The sequence below is a fragment of the Phyllobates terribilis genome, unplaced genomic scaffold, assembly GCF_046119375.1.
Source record: "Phyllobates terribilis strain yellow unplaced genomic scaffold, ASM4611937v1 Scaffold_1__5_contigs__length_1240528914, whole genome shotgun sequence".
In the NCBI taxonomy this organism is placed as follows: Eukaryota; Metazoa; Chordata; class Amphibia; order Anura; family Dendrobatidae; genus Phyllobates; species Phyllobates terribilis.
The window spans coordinates 615,525,957-615,548,948 of record NW_027362761.1 but is presented as its reverse complement, the minus strand read 5'-3'; positions in this window follow the sequence as shown (position 1 = coordinate 615,548,948).

Here is a 22,992-nt window from a genome sequence, read left to right as displayed (position 1 = left end):
GAGGATAAGCACGGGTGCAGCTGCTCTAATTTATGTCGACTATTGTGGCACGTGATGTGACAGGACGTATATATACCACCAGTTCCTTCCAGGAACGTATATATACCTCCGACCAGCCACCCTCAAACCACAATATCACATAAATACTGGTATACTGCCACCACCGATCGCTTAACAGGTGGATCGGGTACCCATTAGGTAACGTGAATTAGCGGGTGAGGAACGTGTTTGCTCGACATAGGACAAGAAGAAAGAAACTGGTAAATAATTAATGATTTACTCCCAAAAGGGGGGCAGTGTTTACAAAATATATACAAGATATTATAAAGGAGACAATTTACATGTATGCATCAACAGTTATTAAAATAAAAGGGATAAGTAATAGCAAAACCTGCTTCACAAGGTGATGGTCTCAGATTCTGTGGGGGGGACGGCTCCCCGGAAATTAGAGGTGATTCTTCTTACGCCGCGTGATGTGCGTGCGTTCGACGTCCCTGAGAAGAATGACCTGAAAATGGCCGATTTGCTTTTTAGTAAGCAGCCAAAACTCTGGGGAACACCCCTTATTTACCTTACAAGGGGGGCTCGGCTTTGCGAGCCCACCCAGCTGCAGAAGACCTAAAAGATCCTTCAGATTCCATATCTTGGTGTGGGGGGGTCCCACATCCAAGAGGGAGACATCATCTTGACCGTCACCAATATTCATGAAGATAGATATTAAATATGAAACCTCTATGACGCTCAGAAGCTCAGAATCCATTGTCTCAGTTCCCGGTCATTCCTCAGTTATGCAAGTTATACTATTGTAATGGGAAAAAGGTGAGCATTCAAAAAACGTGGTTCCGATGTTTCTGTCAGACCTGTGCGTGATTAAAATTGGCATAAAACGTTTGTACAATTAAACAATGGGATTTTTTGGAGGGATTTTCCGGTTTGTTCCAGTGCTTGCCCTGGACTGAGGTTTTATGGCGGGTCATAAAAATTCCTGGTTTGGGGAAAAGCAAAAGTGAGTTCTATGTCTTCACTTACAAACAGATAGGGGGTGTGGTTTTTTTTTCCTTTTTTAAAACATCTCTCATTTTTAAAAACTCGGGCAAAAATACCTTTTGCCTGACAAGAGGGATCTATTACATAGAGTTATTACACACAGAGCGATCTATTATATAGAGTCATTACACACAGAGGGATCTATTATATAGAGTTATTACACACAGAGCGATCTATTATATAGAGTCATTACACACAGAGGGATCTGTTATATAGAGTCATTACACACAGAGCGATCTATTATATAGAGTCATTACACACAGAGGGATCTATTATATAGAGTCTTTACACACAGAGGGATCTATTATATAGAGTCATTACACACAGAGGGATCTGTTATATAGAGTCATTACACACAGAGCGATCTATTATATAGAGTCATTACACACAGAGGGATCTATTATATAGAGTCATTACACACAGAGGGATCTATCATATAGAGTCATTACACACAGAGGGATCTATTATATAGAGTCATTACACACAGAGTGATCTATTATATAAAGTCATTACACACAGAGGGATCTATTATATAGAGTCATTACACACAGTGATCTATTATATACAGTCATTACACACAGAGGGATCTATTATATAGAGTCATTACACACAGAGGGATCTATTATATAGAGTCATTACACGCAGAGGGATCTATTATATAGAGTCATTACACACAGAGGGATCTATTATATAGAGTCATTACACACAGAAGGATCTATTATATAGAGTCATTACACGCAGAGGGATCTATTATATAGAGTCATTACACACAGAGGGATCTATTATATAGTCATTACACACAGAGGGATCTATTATATAGAGTCATTACACACAGAGGGATCCATTATATAGAGTCATTACACACAGAGGGAACTATTATATAGAGTCATTACACACAGAGCGATCTATTATATAGAGTCATTACACACAGAGGGATCTATTATATAGAGTCATTACACACAGAGTGATCTATTATATAGAGTCATTACACACAGAGGGATCTATTATATAGAGTCATTACACAAAGAGGGATCTATTATATAGAGTCATTACACACAGAGTGATCTATTATATAGAGTTATTACACACAGAGGGATCTATTATATACAGTCATTACACACAGAGGGATCTATTATATAGAGTCATTACACACAGAGGGATCTATTATATACAGTCATTACACACAGGGATCTATTATATAGAGTCATTACACACAGAGGGATCTATTATATAGAGCCATTACACACAGAGGGGTCTATTATATACAGTCATTACATGCAGAGGGATCTATTATATAGAGTCATTACACACAGAGTGATCTATTATATAGAGTCATTACACACAGAGGGATCTATTATATAGAGTCATTACACGCAGAGGGATCTATTATATAGAGTCATTACACACAGAGGGATCTATTATATAGAGTCATTACACACAGAGTGATCTATTATATAGAGTCATTACACACAGAGCGATCTATTATATAGAGTCATTACACACAGAGGGATCTATTATATAGAGTCATTACACACAGAGGGATCTATTATATAGAGTCATTACACACAGAGGGATCTATTATATAGAGTCATTACACACAGAGGGATCTATTATATAGAGTCATTACACACAGAGGGATCTATTATATAGAGTCATTACACACAGAGGGATCTATTATATAGAGTCATTACACACAGAGGGATCTATTATATAGAGTCAATACACACAGAGTGATCTATTATATAGAGTCATTACACACAGAGGGATCTATTATATAGAGTCATTACACACAGAGGGATCTATTATATAGAGTCATTACACACAGAGGGATCTATTATATAGAGTCATTACACACACAGGGATCTATTATATAGAATCATTACACACAGAGGGATCTATTATATAGAGTCATTACACACAGAGCGATCTATTATATAGAGTCATTACACACAGAGGGATCTATTATATAGAGTCATTACACACAGAGGGATCTATTATATAGAGTCATTACACACAGAGCGATCTATTATATTGAGTCATTACACACAGAGGGATCTATTATATAGAGTCATTACACACAGTGATCTATTATATAGAGTCATTACACACAGAGGGATCTATTATATAGAGTCATTACACACAGAGGGATCTATTATATAGAGTCATTACACACAGAGGGATCTATTATATAGAGTGATTACACACAGAGTGATCTATTATATAGAGCCATTACACAGAGAGGGGTCTATTATATAGAGTCATTACACACAGAGGGATCTATTATATAGAGTCATTACACACAGAGGGATCTATTATATAGTCATTACACACAGAGCGATCTATTATATAGAGTCGTTACACACAGAGGGATCTATTATATAGAGTCATTACACACAGTGATCTATTATATAGAGTCATTACACACAGTGATCTATTATATAGAGTCATTACACACAGAGGGATCTATTATATAGAGTCATTACACACAGAGGGATCTATTATATAGAGTCATTACACACAGAGTGATCTATTATATAGAGTCATTACACACAGAGCGATCTATTATATAGAGTCATTACACAGAGAGGGATCTATTATATAGAGTCATTACACACAGAGGGATCTATTATATAGAGTCATTACACACAGAGGGATCTATTATATAGAGTCATTACACACAGAGGGATCTATTATATAGAGTCATTACACACAGAGGGATCTATTATATAGAGTCATTACACATAGAGGGATCTATTATATAGAGTCATTACACAGAGGGATCTATTATATAGAGTCATTACACACAGAGGGATCTATTATATAGAGTCATTACACACAGAGTGATCTATTATATAGAGTCATTACACACAGAGGGATCTATTATATAGAGTCATTACACACAGAGGGATCTATTATATAGAGTCATTACACACAGAGGGATCTATTATATAGAGTCATTACACACAGAGGGATCTATTATATAGAGTCATTACACACAGAGGGATCTATTATATAGAGTCATTACACACAGAGGGATCTATTATATAGAGTCATTACACAGAGGGATCTATTATATAGAGTCATTACACACAGAGGGATCTATTATATAGAGTCATTACACACAGAGTGATCTATTATATAGAGTCATTACACACAGAGGGATCTATTATATAGAGTCATTACACACAGAGGGATCTATTATATAGAGTCATTACACACAGAGGGATCTATTATATAGAGTCATTACACACAGAGGGATCTATTATATAGAATCATTACACACAGAGGGATCTATTATATAGAGTCATTACACACAGAGCGATCTATTATATAGAGTCATTACACACAGAGGGATCTATTATATAGAGTCATTAAACAAAGAGCAATCTATTATATTGAGTCATTACACACAGAGGGATCTATTATATAGAGTCATTACACACAGTGATCTATTATATAGAGTCATTACACACAGAGGGATCTATTATATAGAGTCATTACACACAGAGGGATCTATTATATAGAGTCATTACACACAGAGGGATCTATTATATAGAGTGATTACACACAGAGTGATCTATTATATAGAGCCATTACACAGAGAGGGGTCTATTATATAGAGTCATTACACACAGAGGGATCTATTATATAGAGTCATTACACACAGAGGGATCTATTATATTGAGTCATTACACACAGAGCGATCTATTTTATAGAGTCATTACACACAGAGGGATCTATTATATAGAGTCATTACACACAGTGATCTATTATATAGAGTCATTACACACAGTGATCTATTATATAGAGTCATTACACACAGAGGGATCTATTATATAGAGTCATTACACACAGAGGGATCTATTATATAGAGTCATTACACACAGAGGGATCTATTATATAGAATCATTACACACAGAGGGATCTATTATATAGAGTCATTACACACAGAGGGATCTATTATATAGAGTCATTACACACAGAGGGATCTATTATATAGCGTCATTACACACAGAGAGATCTATTATATAGAGTCATTACACACAGAGGGATCTATTATATAGAGTCATTACACACAGAGGGATCTATTATATAGAGTCATTACACACAGAGGGATCTATTATATAGAGTCATTACACACAGAGGGATCTATTATATAGAGTCATTACACACAGAGGGATCTATTATATAGAGTCATTACAGACAGAGGGATCTATTATATAGAGTCATTACACACAGAGGGATTTATTATATAGTCATTACACATAGAGTGATCTATTATATAGAGTCATTACACACAGAAGGATCTATTATATAGAGTTATTACACACAGAGGGATCTATTATATAGAGTTATTACACACAGAGGGATCTATTATATAGAGTCATTACACACAGAGGGATCTATTATATAGAGTCATTACACACAGAGGGATCTATTATATAGAGTCATTACACGCAGAGGGATCTATTATATAGAGTCATTACACACAGAGTGATCTATTATATAGAGTCATTACACACAGAGGGATCTATTATATAGAGTCATTATACACAGTGATCTATTATATAGAGTTATTACACACAGAGGGATCTATTATATAGAGTTATTACACACAGAGGGATCTATTATATAGAGTTATTACACACAGAGGGATCTATTATATAGAGTCATTACACACAGAGGGATCTATTATATTGAGTCATTACACACAGAGCGATCTATTTTATAGAGTCATTACACACAGAGGGATCTATTATATAGAGTCATTACACACAGTGATCTATTATATAGAGTCATTACACACAATGATCTATTATATAGAGTCATTACACACAGAGGGATCTATTATATAGAGTCATTACACACAGAGGGATCTATTATATAGAGTCATTACACACAGAGGGATCTATTATATAGAATCATTACACACAGAGGGATCTATTATATAGAGTCATTACACACAGAGGGATCTATTATATAGAGTCATTACACACAGAGGGATCTATTATATAGCGTCATTACACACAGAGAGATCTATTATATAGAGTCATTACACACAGAGGGATCTATTATATAGAGTCATTACACACAGAGGGATCTATTATATAGAGTCATTACACACAGAGGGATCTATTATATAGAGTCATTACACACAGAGGGATCTATTATATAGAGTCATTACACACAGAGGGATCTATTATATAGAGTCATTACAGACAGAGGGATCTATTATATAGAGTCATTACACACAGAGGGATTTATTATATAGTCATTACACATAGAGTGATCTATTATATAGAGTCATTACACACAGAAGGATCTATTATATAGAGTTATTACACACAGAGGGATCTATTATATAGAGTTATTACACACAGAGGGATCTATTATATAGAGTCATTACACACAGAGGGATCTATTATATAGAGTCATTACACACAGAGGGATCTATTATATAGAGTCATTACACGCAGAGGGATCTATTATATAGAGTCATTACACACAGAGTGATCTATTATATAGAGTCATTACACACAGAGGGATCTATTATATAGAGTCATTATACACAGTGATCTATTATATAGAGTCATTACACACAGAGGGATCTATTATATAGAGTCATTACACACAGAGGGATCTATTATATAGAGTCATTACACACAGAGGGATCTATTATATAGAGTGATTACACACAGAGTGATCTATTATATAGAGCCATTACACAGAGAGGGGTCTATTATATAGAGTCATTACACACAGAGGGATCTATTATATAGAGTCATTACACACAGAGGGATCTATTATATTGAGTCATTACACACAGAGCGATCTATTATATAGAGTCATTACACACAGAGGGATTTATTATATAGTCATTACACATAGAGTGATCTATTATATAGAGTCATTACACACAGAAGGATCTATTATATAGAGTTATTACACACAGAGGGATCTATTATATAGAGTTATTACACACAGAGGGATCTATTATATAGAGTCATTACACACAGAGGGATCTATTATATAGAGTCATTACACACAGAGGGATCTATTATATAGAGTCATTACACGCAGAGGGATCTATTATATAGAGTCATTACACACAGAGTGATCTATTATATAGAGTCATTACACACAGAGGGATCTATTATATAGAGTCATTATACACAGTGATCTATTATATAGAGTCATTACACACAGAGGGATCTATTATATAGAGTCATTACACACAGAGGGATCTATTATATAGAGTCATTACACACAGAGGGATCTATTATATAGAGTGATTACACACAGAGTGATCTATTATATAGAGCCATTACACAGAGAGGGGTCTATTATATAGAGTCATTACACACAGAGGGATCTATTATATAGAGTCATTACACACAGAGGGATCTATTATATTGAGTCATTACACACAGAGCGATCTATTATATAGAGTTATTACACACAGAGGGATCTATTATATAGAGTCATTACACACAGTGATCTATTATATAGAGTCATTACACACAGTGATCTATTATATAGAGTCATTACACACAGAGGGATCTATTATATAGAGTCATTACACACAGAGGGATCTATTATATAGAGTCATTACACACAGAGGGATCTATTATATAGAATCATTACACACAGAGGGATCTATTATATAGAGTCATTACACACAGAGGGATCTATTATATAGAGTCATTACACACAGAGGGATCTATTATATAGAGTCATTACACACAGAGAGATCTATTATATAGAGTCATTACACACAGAGGGATCTATTATATAGAGTCATTACACACAGAGGGATCTATTATATAGAGTCATTACACACAGAGGGATCTATTATATAGAGTCATTACACACAGAGGGATCTATTATATAGAGTCATTACACACAGAGGGATCTATTATATAGAGTCATTACACACAGAGGGATCTATTATATAGAGTCATTACACACAGAGGGATCTATTATATAGAGTCATTACAGACAGAGGGATCTATTATATAGAGTCATTACACACAGAGGGATTTATTATATAGTCATTACACATAGAGTGATCTATTATATAGAGTCATTACACACAGAAGGATCTATTATATAGAGTTATTACACACAGAGGGATCTATTATATAGAGTTATTACACACAGAGGGATCTATTATATAGAGTCATTACACACAGAGGGATCTATTATATAGAGTCATTACACACAGAGGGATCTATTATATAGAGTAATTACACGCAGAGGGATCTATTATATAGAGTCATTACACACAGAGTGATCTATTATATAGAGTCATTACACACAGAGGGATCTCTTATATAGAGTCATTAAAGACAGAGGGATCTATTATATAGGGTCATTACATGCAGAGGGATCTATTATATAGAGTCATTACACACAGGGGGATCTATTATATAGAGTCATTACACGCTGAGGGATCTATTATATAGAGTCATTACACACAGAGCGATCTATTATATAGAATCATTACACACAGAGGGATCTATTATATAGAGTCATTACACACAGAGGGATCTATTATATAGAGTCATTACACACAGAGGGATCTATTATATAGCGTCATTACACACAGAGAGATCTATTATATAGAGTCATTACACACAGAGGGATCTATTATATAGAGTCATTACACACAGAGGGATCTATTATATAGAGTCATTACACACAGAGGGATCTATTATATAGAGTCATTACACACAGAGGGATCTATTATATAGAGTCATTACACACAGAGGGATCTATTATATAGAGTCATTACAGACAGAGGGATCTATTATATAGAGTCATTACACACAGAGGGATTTATTATATAGTCATTACACATAGAGTGATCTATTATATAGAGTCATTACACACAGAAGGATCTATTATATAGAGTTATTACACACAGAGGGATCTATTATATAGAGTTATTACACACAGAGGGATCTATTATATAGAGTCATTACACACAGAGGGATCTATTATATAGAGTCATTACACACAGAGGGATCTATTATATAGAGTCATTACACGCAGAGGGATCTATTATATAGAGTCATTACACACAGAGTGATCTATTATATAGAGTCATTACACACAGAGGGATCTATTATATAGAGTCATTATACACAGTGATCTATTATATAGAGTCATTACACACAGAGGGATCTATTATATAGAGTCATTACACACAGAGGGATCTATTATATAGAGTCATTACACACAGAGGGATCTATTATATAGAGTGATTACACACAGAGTGATCTATTATATAGAGCCATTACACAGAGAGGGGTCTATTATATAGAGTCATTACACACAGAGGGATCTATTATATAGAGTCATTACACACAGAGGGGTCTATTATATTGAGTCATTACACACAGAGCGATCTATTATATAGAGTTATTACACACAGAGGGATCTATTATATAGAGTCATTACACACAGTGATCTATTATATAGAGTCATTACACACAGTGATCTATTATATAGAGTCATTACACACAGAGGGATCTATTATATAGAGTCATTACACACAGAGGGATCTATTATATAGAGTCATTACACACAGAGGGATCTATTATATAGAATCATTACACACAGAGGGATCTATTATATAGAGTCATTACACACAGAGGGATCTATTATATAGAGTCATTACACACAGAGGGATCTATTATATAGAGTCATTACACACAGAGAGATCTATTATATAGAGTCATTACACACAGAGGGACCTATTATATAGAGTCATTACACACAGAGGGATCTATTATATAGAGTCATTACACACAGAGGGATCTATTATATAGAGTCATTACACACAGAGGGATCTATTATATAGAGTCATTACACACAGAGGGATCTATTATATAGAGTCATTACACACAGAGGGATCTATTATATAGAGTCATTACACACAGAGGGATCTATTATATAGAGTCATTACAGACAGAGGGATCTATTATATAGAGTCATTACACACAGAGGGATTTATTATATAGTCATTACACATAGAGTGATCTATTATATAGAGTCATTACACACAGAAGGATCTATTATATAGAGTTATTACACACAGAGGGATCTATTATATAGAGTTATTACACACAGAGGGATCTATTATATAGAGTCATTACACACAGAGGGATCTATTATATAGAGTCATTACACACAGAGGGATCTATTATATAGAGTAATTACACGCAGAGGGATCTATTATATAGAGTCATTACACACAGAGTGATCTATTATATAGAGTCATTACACACAGAGGGATCTCTTATATAGAGTCATTAAAGACAGAGGGATCTATTATATAGGGTCATTACATGCAGAGGGATCTATTATATAGAGTCATTACACACAGGGGGATCTATTATATAGAGTCATTACACGCTGAGGGATCTATTATATAGAGTCATTACACACAGAGCGATCTATTATATAGAGTCGTTACACACAGAGGGATCTATTATATAGAGTCATTGCACACAGAGGGATCTATTATATAGAGTCATTACACACAGAGGGATCTATTATATAGAGTCATTACATACAGAGGGATCTATTTCACGTGTTTATTTCTGTCAATGTTGGTGATTATGGCTTACAGCCAATGAAAACACAAAAGTCATTAATTCAGCAAATTAGAATAATTAACAAAAAACACCTGCAAAGGCTTCCTATATGTTTAAAAAGGTCCCTTAGTCTGTTTCAGTAGGCTCCACAATCATGGGGAAGACTGCTGACTTGACAGATGTCCAGAAGGCAGTCACTGACACACTCCACAAGGTTCCAGAGTCTGGAGGAAGAGTGGAGAGGCCACAATCCAAGCTGCTGGAGGTCTAGTGTGAAGTCTCCACAATCAGTGTTGGTTTGGGGGCCATGTCATCTGCTGGTGGAGGTCCACTGTGTTTTATCAAGACCAAAGTCAGCGGCGCCGTCTACCAGGACATTTTACAGCACTTCATGCTTCCCTCTGCCGACAAGCTTTATGGAGATGGAAATTTAATTCTCCAGCAGGACTTGGCCCCTGTCCACACGGCCAAAACTACCAATACCTGGTTTACACACAACAGTATCACTGTGCTTGATTGGCACCAAACTCGCCTGACCTTAACCCCATAGAGGATCTATTATAGAGAATCTATGGGGTATTGTCAAGAGGAAGATGAGACCCCAGAGCCAACAATGCAGATGAGCTGAAGGCTGCTATCAAAGCCACCTGGGCTTCCATAACCCCTCAGCAGCCACAGGCTGATCCCTCCATGCCACAGGCTGATCACCTCCAGGCCACAGGCTGATCCCTCCATGCCACAGGCTGATCCCTCCATGCCACAGGCTGATCCCCTCCATGCCACAGGCTGATCACCTCCAGGCCACAGGCTGATCCCTCCATGCCACAGGCTGATCCCTCCATGCCACAGGCTGATCCCTCCATGCCACAGGCTGATCCCCTCCATGCCACAGGCTGATCCCCTCCATGCCACAGGCTGATCCCCTCCATGCCACAGGCTGATCCCCTCCATGCCACAGGCTGATCCCTCCATGCCACAGGCTGATCCCTCCATGCCACAGGCTGATCCCCTCCATGCCACAGGCTGATCCCTTCATGCCACATTGCCGCATTGATGCAGTAATTGATGCACAAGGAGCCGACCAAGTATTGAGGCATTTACTGAGTGTAATGACTCTATATTCGTAGATTGTGAGCCCTCGTGGGCAGGGTCGTCGCTCCTCCTGTACCAGTCGCTGTCACATTGTGCTCAAGATTATTGTAATTGTTCTTGTATTATACCCCCTTTTTCACATGTAAAGCGCCATGGAATAAATGGCGCTATAATAATAAATAATAATAATAATAGATCCCTCTGTGTGTAATGACTCTATATAATAGATCCCTCTGGTTAATGACTCTATATAATAGATCCCTCTGTGTGTAATGACTCTATATAATAGATCCCTCTGTGTGTAATGACTCTATATAATAGATCCCTCTGTGTGTAATGACTCTGTATAATAGATCCCTCTGTGTGTAATGACTCTATATAATAGATCCCTCTGTGTGTAATGACTCTATATAATAGATCCCTCTGTGTGTAATGACTCTGTATAATAGATCACTCTGAGTGTAATGACTCTATATAATAGATCCCTCTGTGTGTAATGACTCTATATAATAGATCCCTCTGTGTGTAATGACTCTGTATAATAGATCACTCTGAGTGTAATGACTCTATATAATAGATCCCTCTGTGTGTAATGACTCTATATAATAGATCCCTCTGTGTGTAATGACTCTATATAATAGATCCCTCTGTGTGTAATGACTCTATATAATAGATCCCTCTGTGTAATGACTCTATATAATAGATCCCTCTGTGTGTAATGACTCTATATAATATATCACTCTGTGTGTAATGACTCTATATAATAGATCCCTCTGTGTGTAATGACTCTGTATAATAGATCCCTCTGTGTGTAATGACTCTATATAATAGATCACTTTGTGTGTAATGACTCTATATAATAGATCACTCTGTGTGTAATGACTCTATATAATAGATCACTCTGTGTGTAATGACTCTATATAATAGATCCCTCTGTGTGTAATGACTCTATATAATAGATCCCTCTGTGTAATGACTCTATATAATAGATCCCTCTGCGTGTAATGACTCTATATAATATATCACTCTGCGTGTAATGACTCTATATAATAGATCCCTCTGTGTGTAATGACTCTGTATAATAGATCCCTCTGTGTGTAATGACTCTATATAATAGATCCCTCTGTGTGTAATGACTCTATATAATAGATCACTCTGCGTGTAATGACTCTATATAATAGATCCCTCTGCGTGTAATGACTCTATATAATAGATCCCTCTGTGTGTAATGACTCTATATAATAGATCCCTCTGTGTAATGACTCTATATAATAGATCCCTCTGCGTGTAATGACTCTATATAATAGATTCCTCCGTGTGTAATGACTCTATATAATAGATCCCTCCGTGTGTAATGACTCTATATAATAGATCCCTCCGCGTGTAATGACTCTATATAATAGATCCCTCTGTGTGTAATGACTCTATATAATAGATCCCTCTGCGTGTAATGACTCTATATAATATATCACTCTGCGTGTAATGACTCTATATAATAGATCCCTCTGCGTGTAATGACTCTATATAATAGATCCCTCTGCGTGTAATGACTCTATATAATAGATCCCTCTGCGTGTAATGACTCTATATAATAGATCCCTCTGCGTGTAATGACTCTATATAATAGATCGCTCTGCGTGTAATGACTCTATATAATAGATCCCTCTGCATGTAATTACTCTATATAATAGATCCCTCTGTGTGTAATGACTCTATATAATAGATCGCTCTGCGTGTAATGACTCTATATAATAGATCCCTCTGCGTGTAATGACTCTATATAATAGATCCCTCTGTGTGTAATGACTCTATATAATAGATCCCTCTGTGTGTAATGACTCTATATAATAGATCCCTCTGTGTGTAATGACTCTATATAATAGATCCTTCTGTGTGTAATGACTCTATATAATAGATCCCTCTGTGTGTAATGACTCTATATAATAAATCCCTCTCTGTGTAATGAGTCTATATAATGGATCTCTCTGTTTATAATGATTCTATATAATAGATCACTCTGTGTGTAATGACTCTATATAATAGATCGCTCTGTGTGTAATGACTCTATATAATAGATCGCTCTGTGTGTAATAATTCTATATAATAGATCCCTCTGTGTGTAATGACTCTATAAAATAGATTCCTCTGTGTGTAATAACTCTATATAATACATCCCTCTGTGTGTAATGACTCTATATAATAGATCCCTCTGTGTGCAATGACTCTATATAATAGATCACTGTGTGTGTAATGACTCTATATAATAGATCGCTCTGTGTGTAATGACTCTATATAATAGATCCCTCTGTGTGTAATGACTATATAATCGACCCCTCTGTGTGTAATGACTCTATATAATAGATCACTGTGTGTGTAATGACTCTATATAATAGATCGCTCTGTGTGTAATGACTCTATATAATAGATCCCTCTGTGTGTAATGACTATATAATCGACCCCTCTGTGTGTAATGACTCTATATAATAGATCACTGTGTGTGTAATGACTCTATATAATAGATCGCTCTGTGTGTAATGACTCTATATAATAGATCCCTCTGTGTGTAATGACTATATAATCGATCCCTCTGTGTGTAATGACTCTATATAATATATCACTCTGCGTGTAATGACTCTATATAATAGATCCCTCTGCGTGTAATCACTCTATATAATAGATCCCTCTGCGTGTAATGACTCTATATAATAGATCCCTCTGCGTGTAATGACTCTATATAATAGATCCCTCTGCGTGTAATGACTCTATATAATAGATCGCTCTGCGTGTAATGACTCTATATAATAGATCCCTCTGCGTGTAATGACTCTATATAATAGATCCCTCTGTGTGTAATGACTCTATATAATAGATCGCTCTGCGTGTAATGACTCTATATAATAGATCCCTCTGCGTGTAATGACTCTATATAATAGATCCCTCTGTGTGTAATGACTCTATATAATAGATCGCTCTGTGTGTAATGACTCTATATGTCAGGCAAAGGGTATTTTTGCCCGAGTTTTTAAAAATGAGAGATGTTTTAAAAAAGGAAAAAAAAAACCACCCCCTATCTGTTTGTAAGTGAAGACATAGAACTCACTTTTGCTTTTCCCCAAACCAGGAATTTTTATGACCCGCCATAAAACCTCAGTCCAGAGCAAGCGCTGGTACAAACCGGAAAATCCCTCCAAAAAAATCCCATTGTTTAATTGTACAAACGTTTTATGCCAATTTTAATCACGCACAGGTCTGACAGAAACATCGGAACCACGTTTTTTGAATGCTCACCTTTTTCCCATTACAATAGTATAACTTGCATAACTGAGGAATGACCGGGAACTGAGATAATGGATTCTGAGATTCTGAGCGTCATAGAGGTTTCATATTTAATATCTATCTTCATGAATATTGGTGACGGTCAAGATGATGTCTCCCTCTTGGATGTGGGACCCCCCCACACCAAGATATGGAATCTGAAGGATTTTTTAGGTCTTCTGCAGCTGGGTGGGCTCGCAAAGCCGAGCCCCCTTGTAAGGTAAATAAGGGGTGTTCCCCAGAGTTTTGGCTGCTTGCTAAAAACCAGATCGGCCATTTTTCAAGCCATTCCAACCAGGGACGCAGACGCATGCACTACACGCTGCGTGAAGGAATCAAGTCTAATTTCCGGGGAGCCGTCCCCCCCACAGAATCTGAGACCATCACCTTGTGAAGCAGGTTTTGCTATTACTTATCCCTTTTATTTTAATAACTGTTTATGCATACATGTAAATTGTCTCCTTTATAATATCTTGTATATATTTTGTAAACACTGCCCCCCTTTTGGGAGTAAATCATTAATTATTTACCAGTTTCTTTCTTCTTGTCCTATGTCGAGCAAACACGTTCCTCACTCGCTAATTCACGTTACCTACCAGGTACCCGATCCACCTGTTAAGCGATCGGTGGTGGCAGTATACCAGTATTTATGTGATATTGTGGTTTGAGGGTGGCTGGTCGGAGGTATATATACGTTCCTGGAAGGAACTGGTGGTATATATACGTCCTGTCACATCACGTGCCGCAATAGTCGACATAAATTAGAGCAGTGGCACCCGTGCTTATCCTCTGTCAATACCGTGTTTGACCAGCAGGATAAGGGGGCGCCAGAGAGCTGCAAGGTCTGACCCAAGAGTGGGTGTTGTTTTCATGACAAATTGGTGGCAAGCGGTGGGATCATAGGACATTAGTGATCTGGTTTGAGCAATCATTCCTCTCACTAAAAACTTGCACAAAAGTTTTGAAGATCGAACTCAGTGTTTATTAGATCTGAGACAATACTTTTTCTTTTCTATTTTTATTTTGGTGATCATGGTCGTAGTTGGGGAGTCCTGGTATCACCAGCAGAAAAAAGACACTCTTACTGGAATATGTATAATCAAAGGCATTGACCCCCACGGCAAAAGCAAAGAACAAATGATTTCTGAACTGTTACAAGATGCTGCAGAGCCCGTCCGACAGCAGAGCCCTGATGAGGGGGCGGCCAGCCAAGGCCCGGATGGCGCTGCTGCCGGGGTCCAACCGGTGATTGCCAGCCATACCCGCAACCAGGGTAGTGTGGACCCCCACCTGCAGATGGCCTTGGAGGAGCTCGCCACAGACAATCATGATGGACGACTGGAGCTGATCCTGAAATTCCAGGAGCGGGCTGAGCGACAAGCCCAAGCTGACCGAGAGGCTGCTGAGTGACAAGCTCAAGCTGACCGAGAGGCTGCTGAGCGACAAGCCCAAGCTGACCGAGAGGCTGCTGAGCGACAAGCTGACCGATAACACCAGCTGGAGCTAGCCCGGATTCAGAAGGAGTCGCCCTCTACGCAGACCCGTGAGTCCAACAGTGCTAGCTGCTTTAAACCTCGTCCTGAGCACTTCCCTGTGATGGAAAAGGATGGGGACTTGGACACATTTCTGCGAGGCTTTGAAAAGGCCTGCAGGCAGTATCAGCTGCCCATCGACCAATGGGCAAGATATTTGACTCCAGGGCTCCGAGGAAAAGCTTTGGAGGTGTTTGCTTCCCTCCCTCGAGAGCAGGATAGAGACTATGAGGCCGTCAAGCAGGCCCTGATAAAAAAGTACCAGCTGACTCCGGAGGTTTACCGGAAAAAATTCAGAACCCTCCAACGTGGACCACAGGACACCTACCGTGATGTGGTAGACGGGCTCAGAACCAACTTTGAGCAGTGGATCCAAGGACTGTCAGCGACCACCTTTGAGCAGCTAAAGGACCTGATGGTGAAAGACCAGTTCCTGCATCTGTGTCCGACTGAGGTACGGCAGTTCGTGATGGATCGGGAGCCACCTGATGCCAATAAAGCAGCGCAGATCGCAGACACCTACGAGGCCAACCGGAGACCAGAGGTGCGGAAGCCGGTCGTCGCCAGCTGGAAAGGGGGTAAGCCATCAACCACCATCCCTGCCCCTGCCAGCCGACCTTCCTGAAGCCTTTTTCCCATTGCCAAGGCCCTGCCTGCATCCGATGCCCGCAGGTGTTATTCCTGCAACCAGACTGGTCATCTCAGCGCCACTTGCCCAGAGAAGCAGAGGAAGAACCCCCCATCCAAGGCCCCAGAGCCTAATGCCTCAGTTCTTTTGGTGGGTGGGCCGGTTGGGAGGGCCTGTGAAAACTTTCAGTCTGTCAGGGTGGGGGACACTCTCACTGTAGGCCTCAAGGACACTGGGGCCGAACGAACCCTCATCCGACCCGAACTGGTGTCCCCTGAAGCGCTTATTCCAGGAAAGACCCTGACTGTCACTGGGATTGGGGGCGTCCGATGCCCCTTGCCCATGGCCCGGGTTTTTATTGATTGGGGTGCGGGGAGTGGGGTGAAGGAAGTGGGAGTATCCAAAAACCTACCTGCAAATGTTTTGTTGGGAACTGATTTGGGGAGGATGTTTGCTTATTATGTCCCTGACACCCCTCCCTGATCTGATACGGTTGGTAAGGTTAATGCTGATCATGTGAATGTCAATGCTTTACCTGATGATGATGATGATGATGATGTTGTTGTATTGGAAGGTGCAGGAGAACTCAGCCATGTCACTCTGCGGGGTGATGTTGCTGAGGATCCCCTAGCAGGAGCAAAGGTCAGTGCCAAGGGTAATGGGGAGAGGCACGAGGACCATGGCGCAGGTGGTGCTGTGCCAGTGACCAGTGTCACAACAGATGGTGACCTGGCTGATAGTCGCTGCCCCATACGTAGCACTGTGCCTGAGGTAATGGAGGATGATGGAAAAGTAGTTCTCATGGCCTCGCCGGCTAATAAGACGGGGTTATTCCCCGGGGAGACGGCCTATATAGCCGCTGTTACCCGCAGTCAGAGTGCCCAGAACGCAAGTAACCCCCTGCCTTCTGGACCCTCCTCGAACAGAGGAATAACTGAATCAGGTATGGACCCAGAGCCGGTCCCAGAGGGTCCCAGTGAGGACGTGGCCTTAACCTCACTTCTGGCTTCCTCCAGCCAGGAGTTTCAGGCAGCTCTGCACTCAGATGCTAGCCTGGAGACGTTAAGGAGCCTCGCGGAGAAACCCACCTCCGAGTCGGATAAGGAGAGGGTATTCTGGGACCAAGGGAGGTTGTACCGGGAGACAGTTCCCTGTACACCCCAACAGGAGTGGCTGAGGGAAAGACAGCTGGTCGTCCCCTACCCATTCAGGGATGAGTTGTTGCGGATCGCCCATGAAATTCCACTCGCTGGACACTTGGGGGTCAGCAAAACCAAGGCCCGGCTGTCTCATCACTTTTATTGGCCCAAAATGAGGACAGATGTGGTGAACTACTGTCGATCCTGTACCACGTGTCAAAGAGTGGGAAAGTCAGGGCCAGCCCCCAAAGCCCCCCTGATCTCTTTGCCAGTGATAGAGGAGCCTTTCCAGAGGATTGCTGTGGACATTGTGGGACCACTGGCCATACCCAGCAGCTCTGGAAAACGATTCATCCTTACCGTGGTAGACTATGCTACCCGGTATCCGGAGGCAGTAGCCCTGTCCTCAATTAGGGCGGATAAGGTGGCGGACGCCCTCTTGGCCATCTTTTCGCGAGTAGGATTTCCCAGGGAGATGCTTACCGACCAGGGGACTCAGTTCATGTCACGCTTAATGGAGGCCCTATGTAAGAAAATGCAGGTGCAGCATCTGGTATCGAGTGCGTATCACCCACAGACCAATGGTTTGTGTGAGCGATTCAACGGTACCCTCAAACAGATGTTAAAAATGCTGGTTGAGACCCAGGGTCGCGACTGGGAGCGTTACCTCCCACACCTGCTATTTGCTTACAGAGAGGTTCCACAGGCCTCGACGGGGTTCTCCCCCTTTGAGCTCCTGTATGGCAGGCGTGTCCGAGGACCCCTTGGGTTGATAAGGGAATTCTGGGAAGAAGAGCCGAGCTCCCCAGGAGTGTCCATCGTGGAGTATGTCATGCGCTTCCGTGACAAGATGCAGACCTTGACGCAGTTGGTGCATGACAACATGGCGCAAGCCCAGGCTGACCAGAAGCATTGGTACGACCAGAACGCCTGAGAACGGACCTACCAGGTGGGTCAGAAGGTGTGGGTGCTGGTCCCCGAACCAAAGGACAAGCTTCAGGCGGCCTGGGAAGGCCCGTACGTCATTCACCAACAGCTCAACCCGGTCACCTACGTGATCACACTTGACCACGAGCGGGGTAGGCGGAAGGCGTTTCACGTTAATATGATGAAGGCTCATCAAGAACGTGGAACCTGCGTCCTACCGGTCTGCAACCTGCCCGAGGATGGGGAGGATGACCCCCTCTTGGACATGCTCGCCCAAGCGAAGGCCAGCGGGTCCCTAGAGGATGCAGAGCTAAGCGACTTGCTATCCGCAGACCAGAGGTCTCAGATGCAAGCAGTGCTGAAACCCTTCCAAGCAGTGTTCACCAACCTGCCTGGCAGGACTGAAGTGGCGGTCCATGAAGTGGACACCGGGAATCATGCCCCACTCCGGCGGACAGCCTATCGAATCTCCGACGAGGTGCAGCATGTCATGCGCCAGGAGGTCGAGGAGATGCTGCAGTTGGGGGTGATTAAGCGGTCCAAGAGCGCGTGGGCCTCACCTGTAGTCCTGGTGCCTAAGAAAGACCGGACCACCCGGTTCTGTGTGGACTACAGGGGGCTCAACGCTATCACCGCCTCTGACGCACAACCAATGCCACGCATTGAGGAGCTGCTGGAGCGGTTAGCCAGCGCGAGCTATCTCTCCATTATGGATTTGAGTCGGGGATATTGGCAGATTCCCTTGAGCCCCGGGGCCCAGGAGAAGTCTGCCTTTATCACCCCCTTCGGATTGTATGAATCCACGGTCATGCCCTTCGGCATGAAAAATGCCCCTGCCATGTTCCAGCGAATGGTCAACCACCTGCTCCAGGGACTGGAGAGGTACGCAGTAGCGTACCTGGATGACATTGCCATCTTCAGTCCCACCTGGGAGGATCACCTCGAGCATCTGCAGCAGGTGCTCGGGCGCATTCACCAGGCGGGCTTGACCATCAAGCCGGGAAAGTGCCAGATGGGCATGAACGAGGTCCACTACCTGGGGCACCGGGTAGGTGGGGGTACTCTGAAGCCAGAGCCTGGGAAGGTGGACGCTATCGTGTCCTGGCCCACCCCCAGGACCAAGAAGCAGGTGCAGTCCTTCTTGGGCACCGCAGGGTACTATAGACGCTTTGTGCAGGACTATAGTAGCCTTGCGAAGCCCTTGACAGACCTCACCAGGAAGAGCTTACCCCATTCCGTCAAATGGACGGATGAATGCGAGGTGGCCTTTAGGGCTTTGAAGACTGCCCTGAGCAGCTCTCCTGTACTAAAGGCGGTCGACGGCACACGGCCACTCTTAGTACAGACCGACGCCAGTGAGTTTGGCCTCGGTGCTGTACTCAGCCAGGTCGACTCGGGGAACCAAGAACACCCCGTGTTGTACCTAAGCTGGAAACTGCTGCCGAGGGAAGTGGCCTATTCCACCATAGAGAAGGAGTGCCTGGCCATTGTATGGGCCCTCAACCGCTTACAGCCTTACTTGTACGGGCGCCCCTTCACTGTCGTGACTGACCACAACCCCCTGAGTTGGCTGCACACCATGTCAGGTGCCAACGGAAGGTTGTTACGCTGGAGCCTCACCCTCCAGCAGTACGACTTTACCGTTCAACACCGCAGGGGCAGCGAGCATGGCAATGCCGATGGGTTGTCCCGGCGAGGGGAGCCTCCAAACATACGCTTGGAGGAGTACCAGAAGGTCCTACCTCCATAGCGCAGTCAAAAAGGGGGAGGTGTCAGGCAAAAGGTATTTTTGCCCGAGTTTTTAAAAATGAGAGATGTTTTAAAAAAGGAAAAAAAAAACCACCCCCTATCTGTTTGTAAGTGAAGACATAGAACTCACTTTTGCTTTTCCCCAAACCAGGAATTTTTATGACCCGCCATAAAACCTCAGTGCAGGGCAAGCGCTGGTACAAACCGGAAAATCCCTCCAAAAAAATCCCATTGTTTAATTGTACAAACGTTTTATGCCAATTTTAATCACGCACAGGTCTGACAGAAACATCGGAACCACGTTTTTTGAATGCTCACCTTTTGCCCATTACAATAGTATAACTTGCATAACTGAGGAATGAACGGGAACTGAGATAATGGATTCTGAGATTCTGAGCGTCATAGAGGTTTCATATTTAATATCTATCTTCATGAATATTGGTGACGGTCAAGATGATGTCTCCCTCTTGGATGTGGGACCCCCCCACACCAAGATATGGAATCTGAAGGATTTTTTAGGTCTTCTGCAGCTGGGTGGGCTCGCAAAGCCGAGCCCCCTTGTAAGGTAAATAAGGGGTGTTCCCCAGAGTTTTGGCTGCTTGCTAAAAACCAGATCGGCCATTTTTCAAGCCATTCCAACCAGGGACGCAGACGCATGCACTACACTCTGCGTGAAGGAATCAAGTCTAATTTCCGGGGAGCCGTCCCCCCCACAGAATCTGAGACCATCACCTTGTGAAGCAGGTTTTGCTATTACTTATCCCTTTTATTTTAATAACTGTTTATGCATACCTGTAAATTGTCTCCTTTATAATATCTTGTATATATTTTGTAAACACTGCCCCCCTTTTGGGAGTAAATCATTAATTATTTACCAGTTTCTTTCTTCTTGTCCTATGTCGAGCAAACACGTTCCTCACTCGCTAATTCACGTTACCTACCAGGTACCCGATCCACCTGTTAAGCGATCGGTGGTGGCAGTATACCAGTATTTATGTGATATTGTGGTTTGAGGGTGGCTGGTCGGAGGTATATATACGTTCCTGGAAGGAACTCGTGGTATATATACGTCCTGTCACATCACGTGCCGCAATAGTCGACATAAATTAGAGCAGCGGCACCCGTGCTTATCCTCTGTCAATACCGTGTTTGACCAGCAGGATAAGGGGGCGCCAGAGAGCTGCAAGGTCTGACCCAAGAGTGGGTGTTGTTTTCATGACACTACACAATAGATCCCTCTGTGTGTAATGACTCTATATAATAGATCCCTCTGTGTGTAATGACTCTATATAATAGATCGCTCTGTGTGTAATGACTCTATACAATAGATCCTTCTGTGTGTAATGACTCTATATAATAGATCCCTCTGTGTGTAATGACTCTATATAATAGATCCCTCTGTGTGTAATGAGTCTATATAATGGATCTCTCTGTTTATAATGACTCTATATAATAGATCCTTCTGTGTGTAATGACTCTATATAATAGATCCCTCTGTGTGTAATGACTCTATATAATAGATCGCTCTGTGTGTAATGACTCTATATAATAGATCGCTCTGTGTGTAATAACTCTATATAATAGATCCCTCTGTGTGTAATGACTCTATATAATAGATCGCTCTGTGTGTAATGACTCTATATAATAGATCACTCTGTGTGTAATGACTCTATATAATAGATCCCTCTGTGTGTAATGACTCTATATAATAGATCCCTCTGTGTGTAATGACTCTATACAATAGATCACTGTGTGTAATGACTATATAATAGATCCCTCTGTGTGTAATGACTCTATATAATAGATCCCTCTGGGTGTAATGACTCTATATAATAGATCCCTCTGTGTGTAATGACTCTATATAATAGATCACTCTGTGTGTAATGACTCTATATAATAGATCACTCTGTGTGTAATGACTCTATATAATAGATCCCTCTGTGTGTAATGAATCTATATAA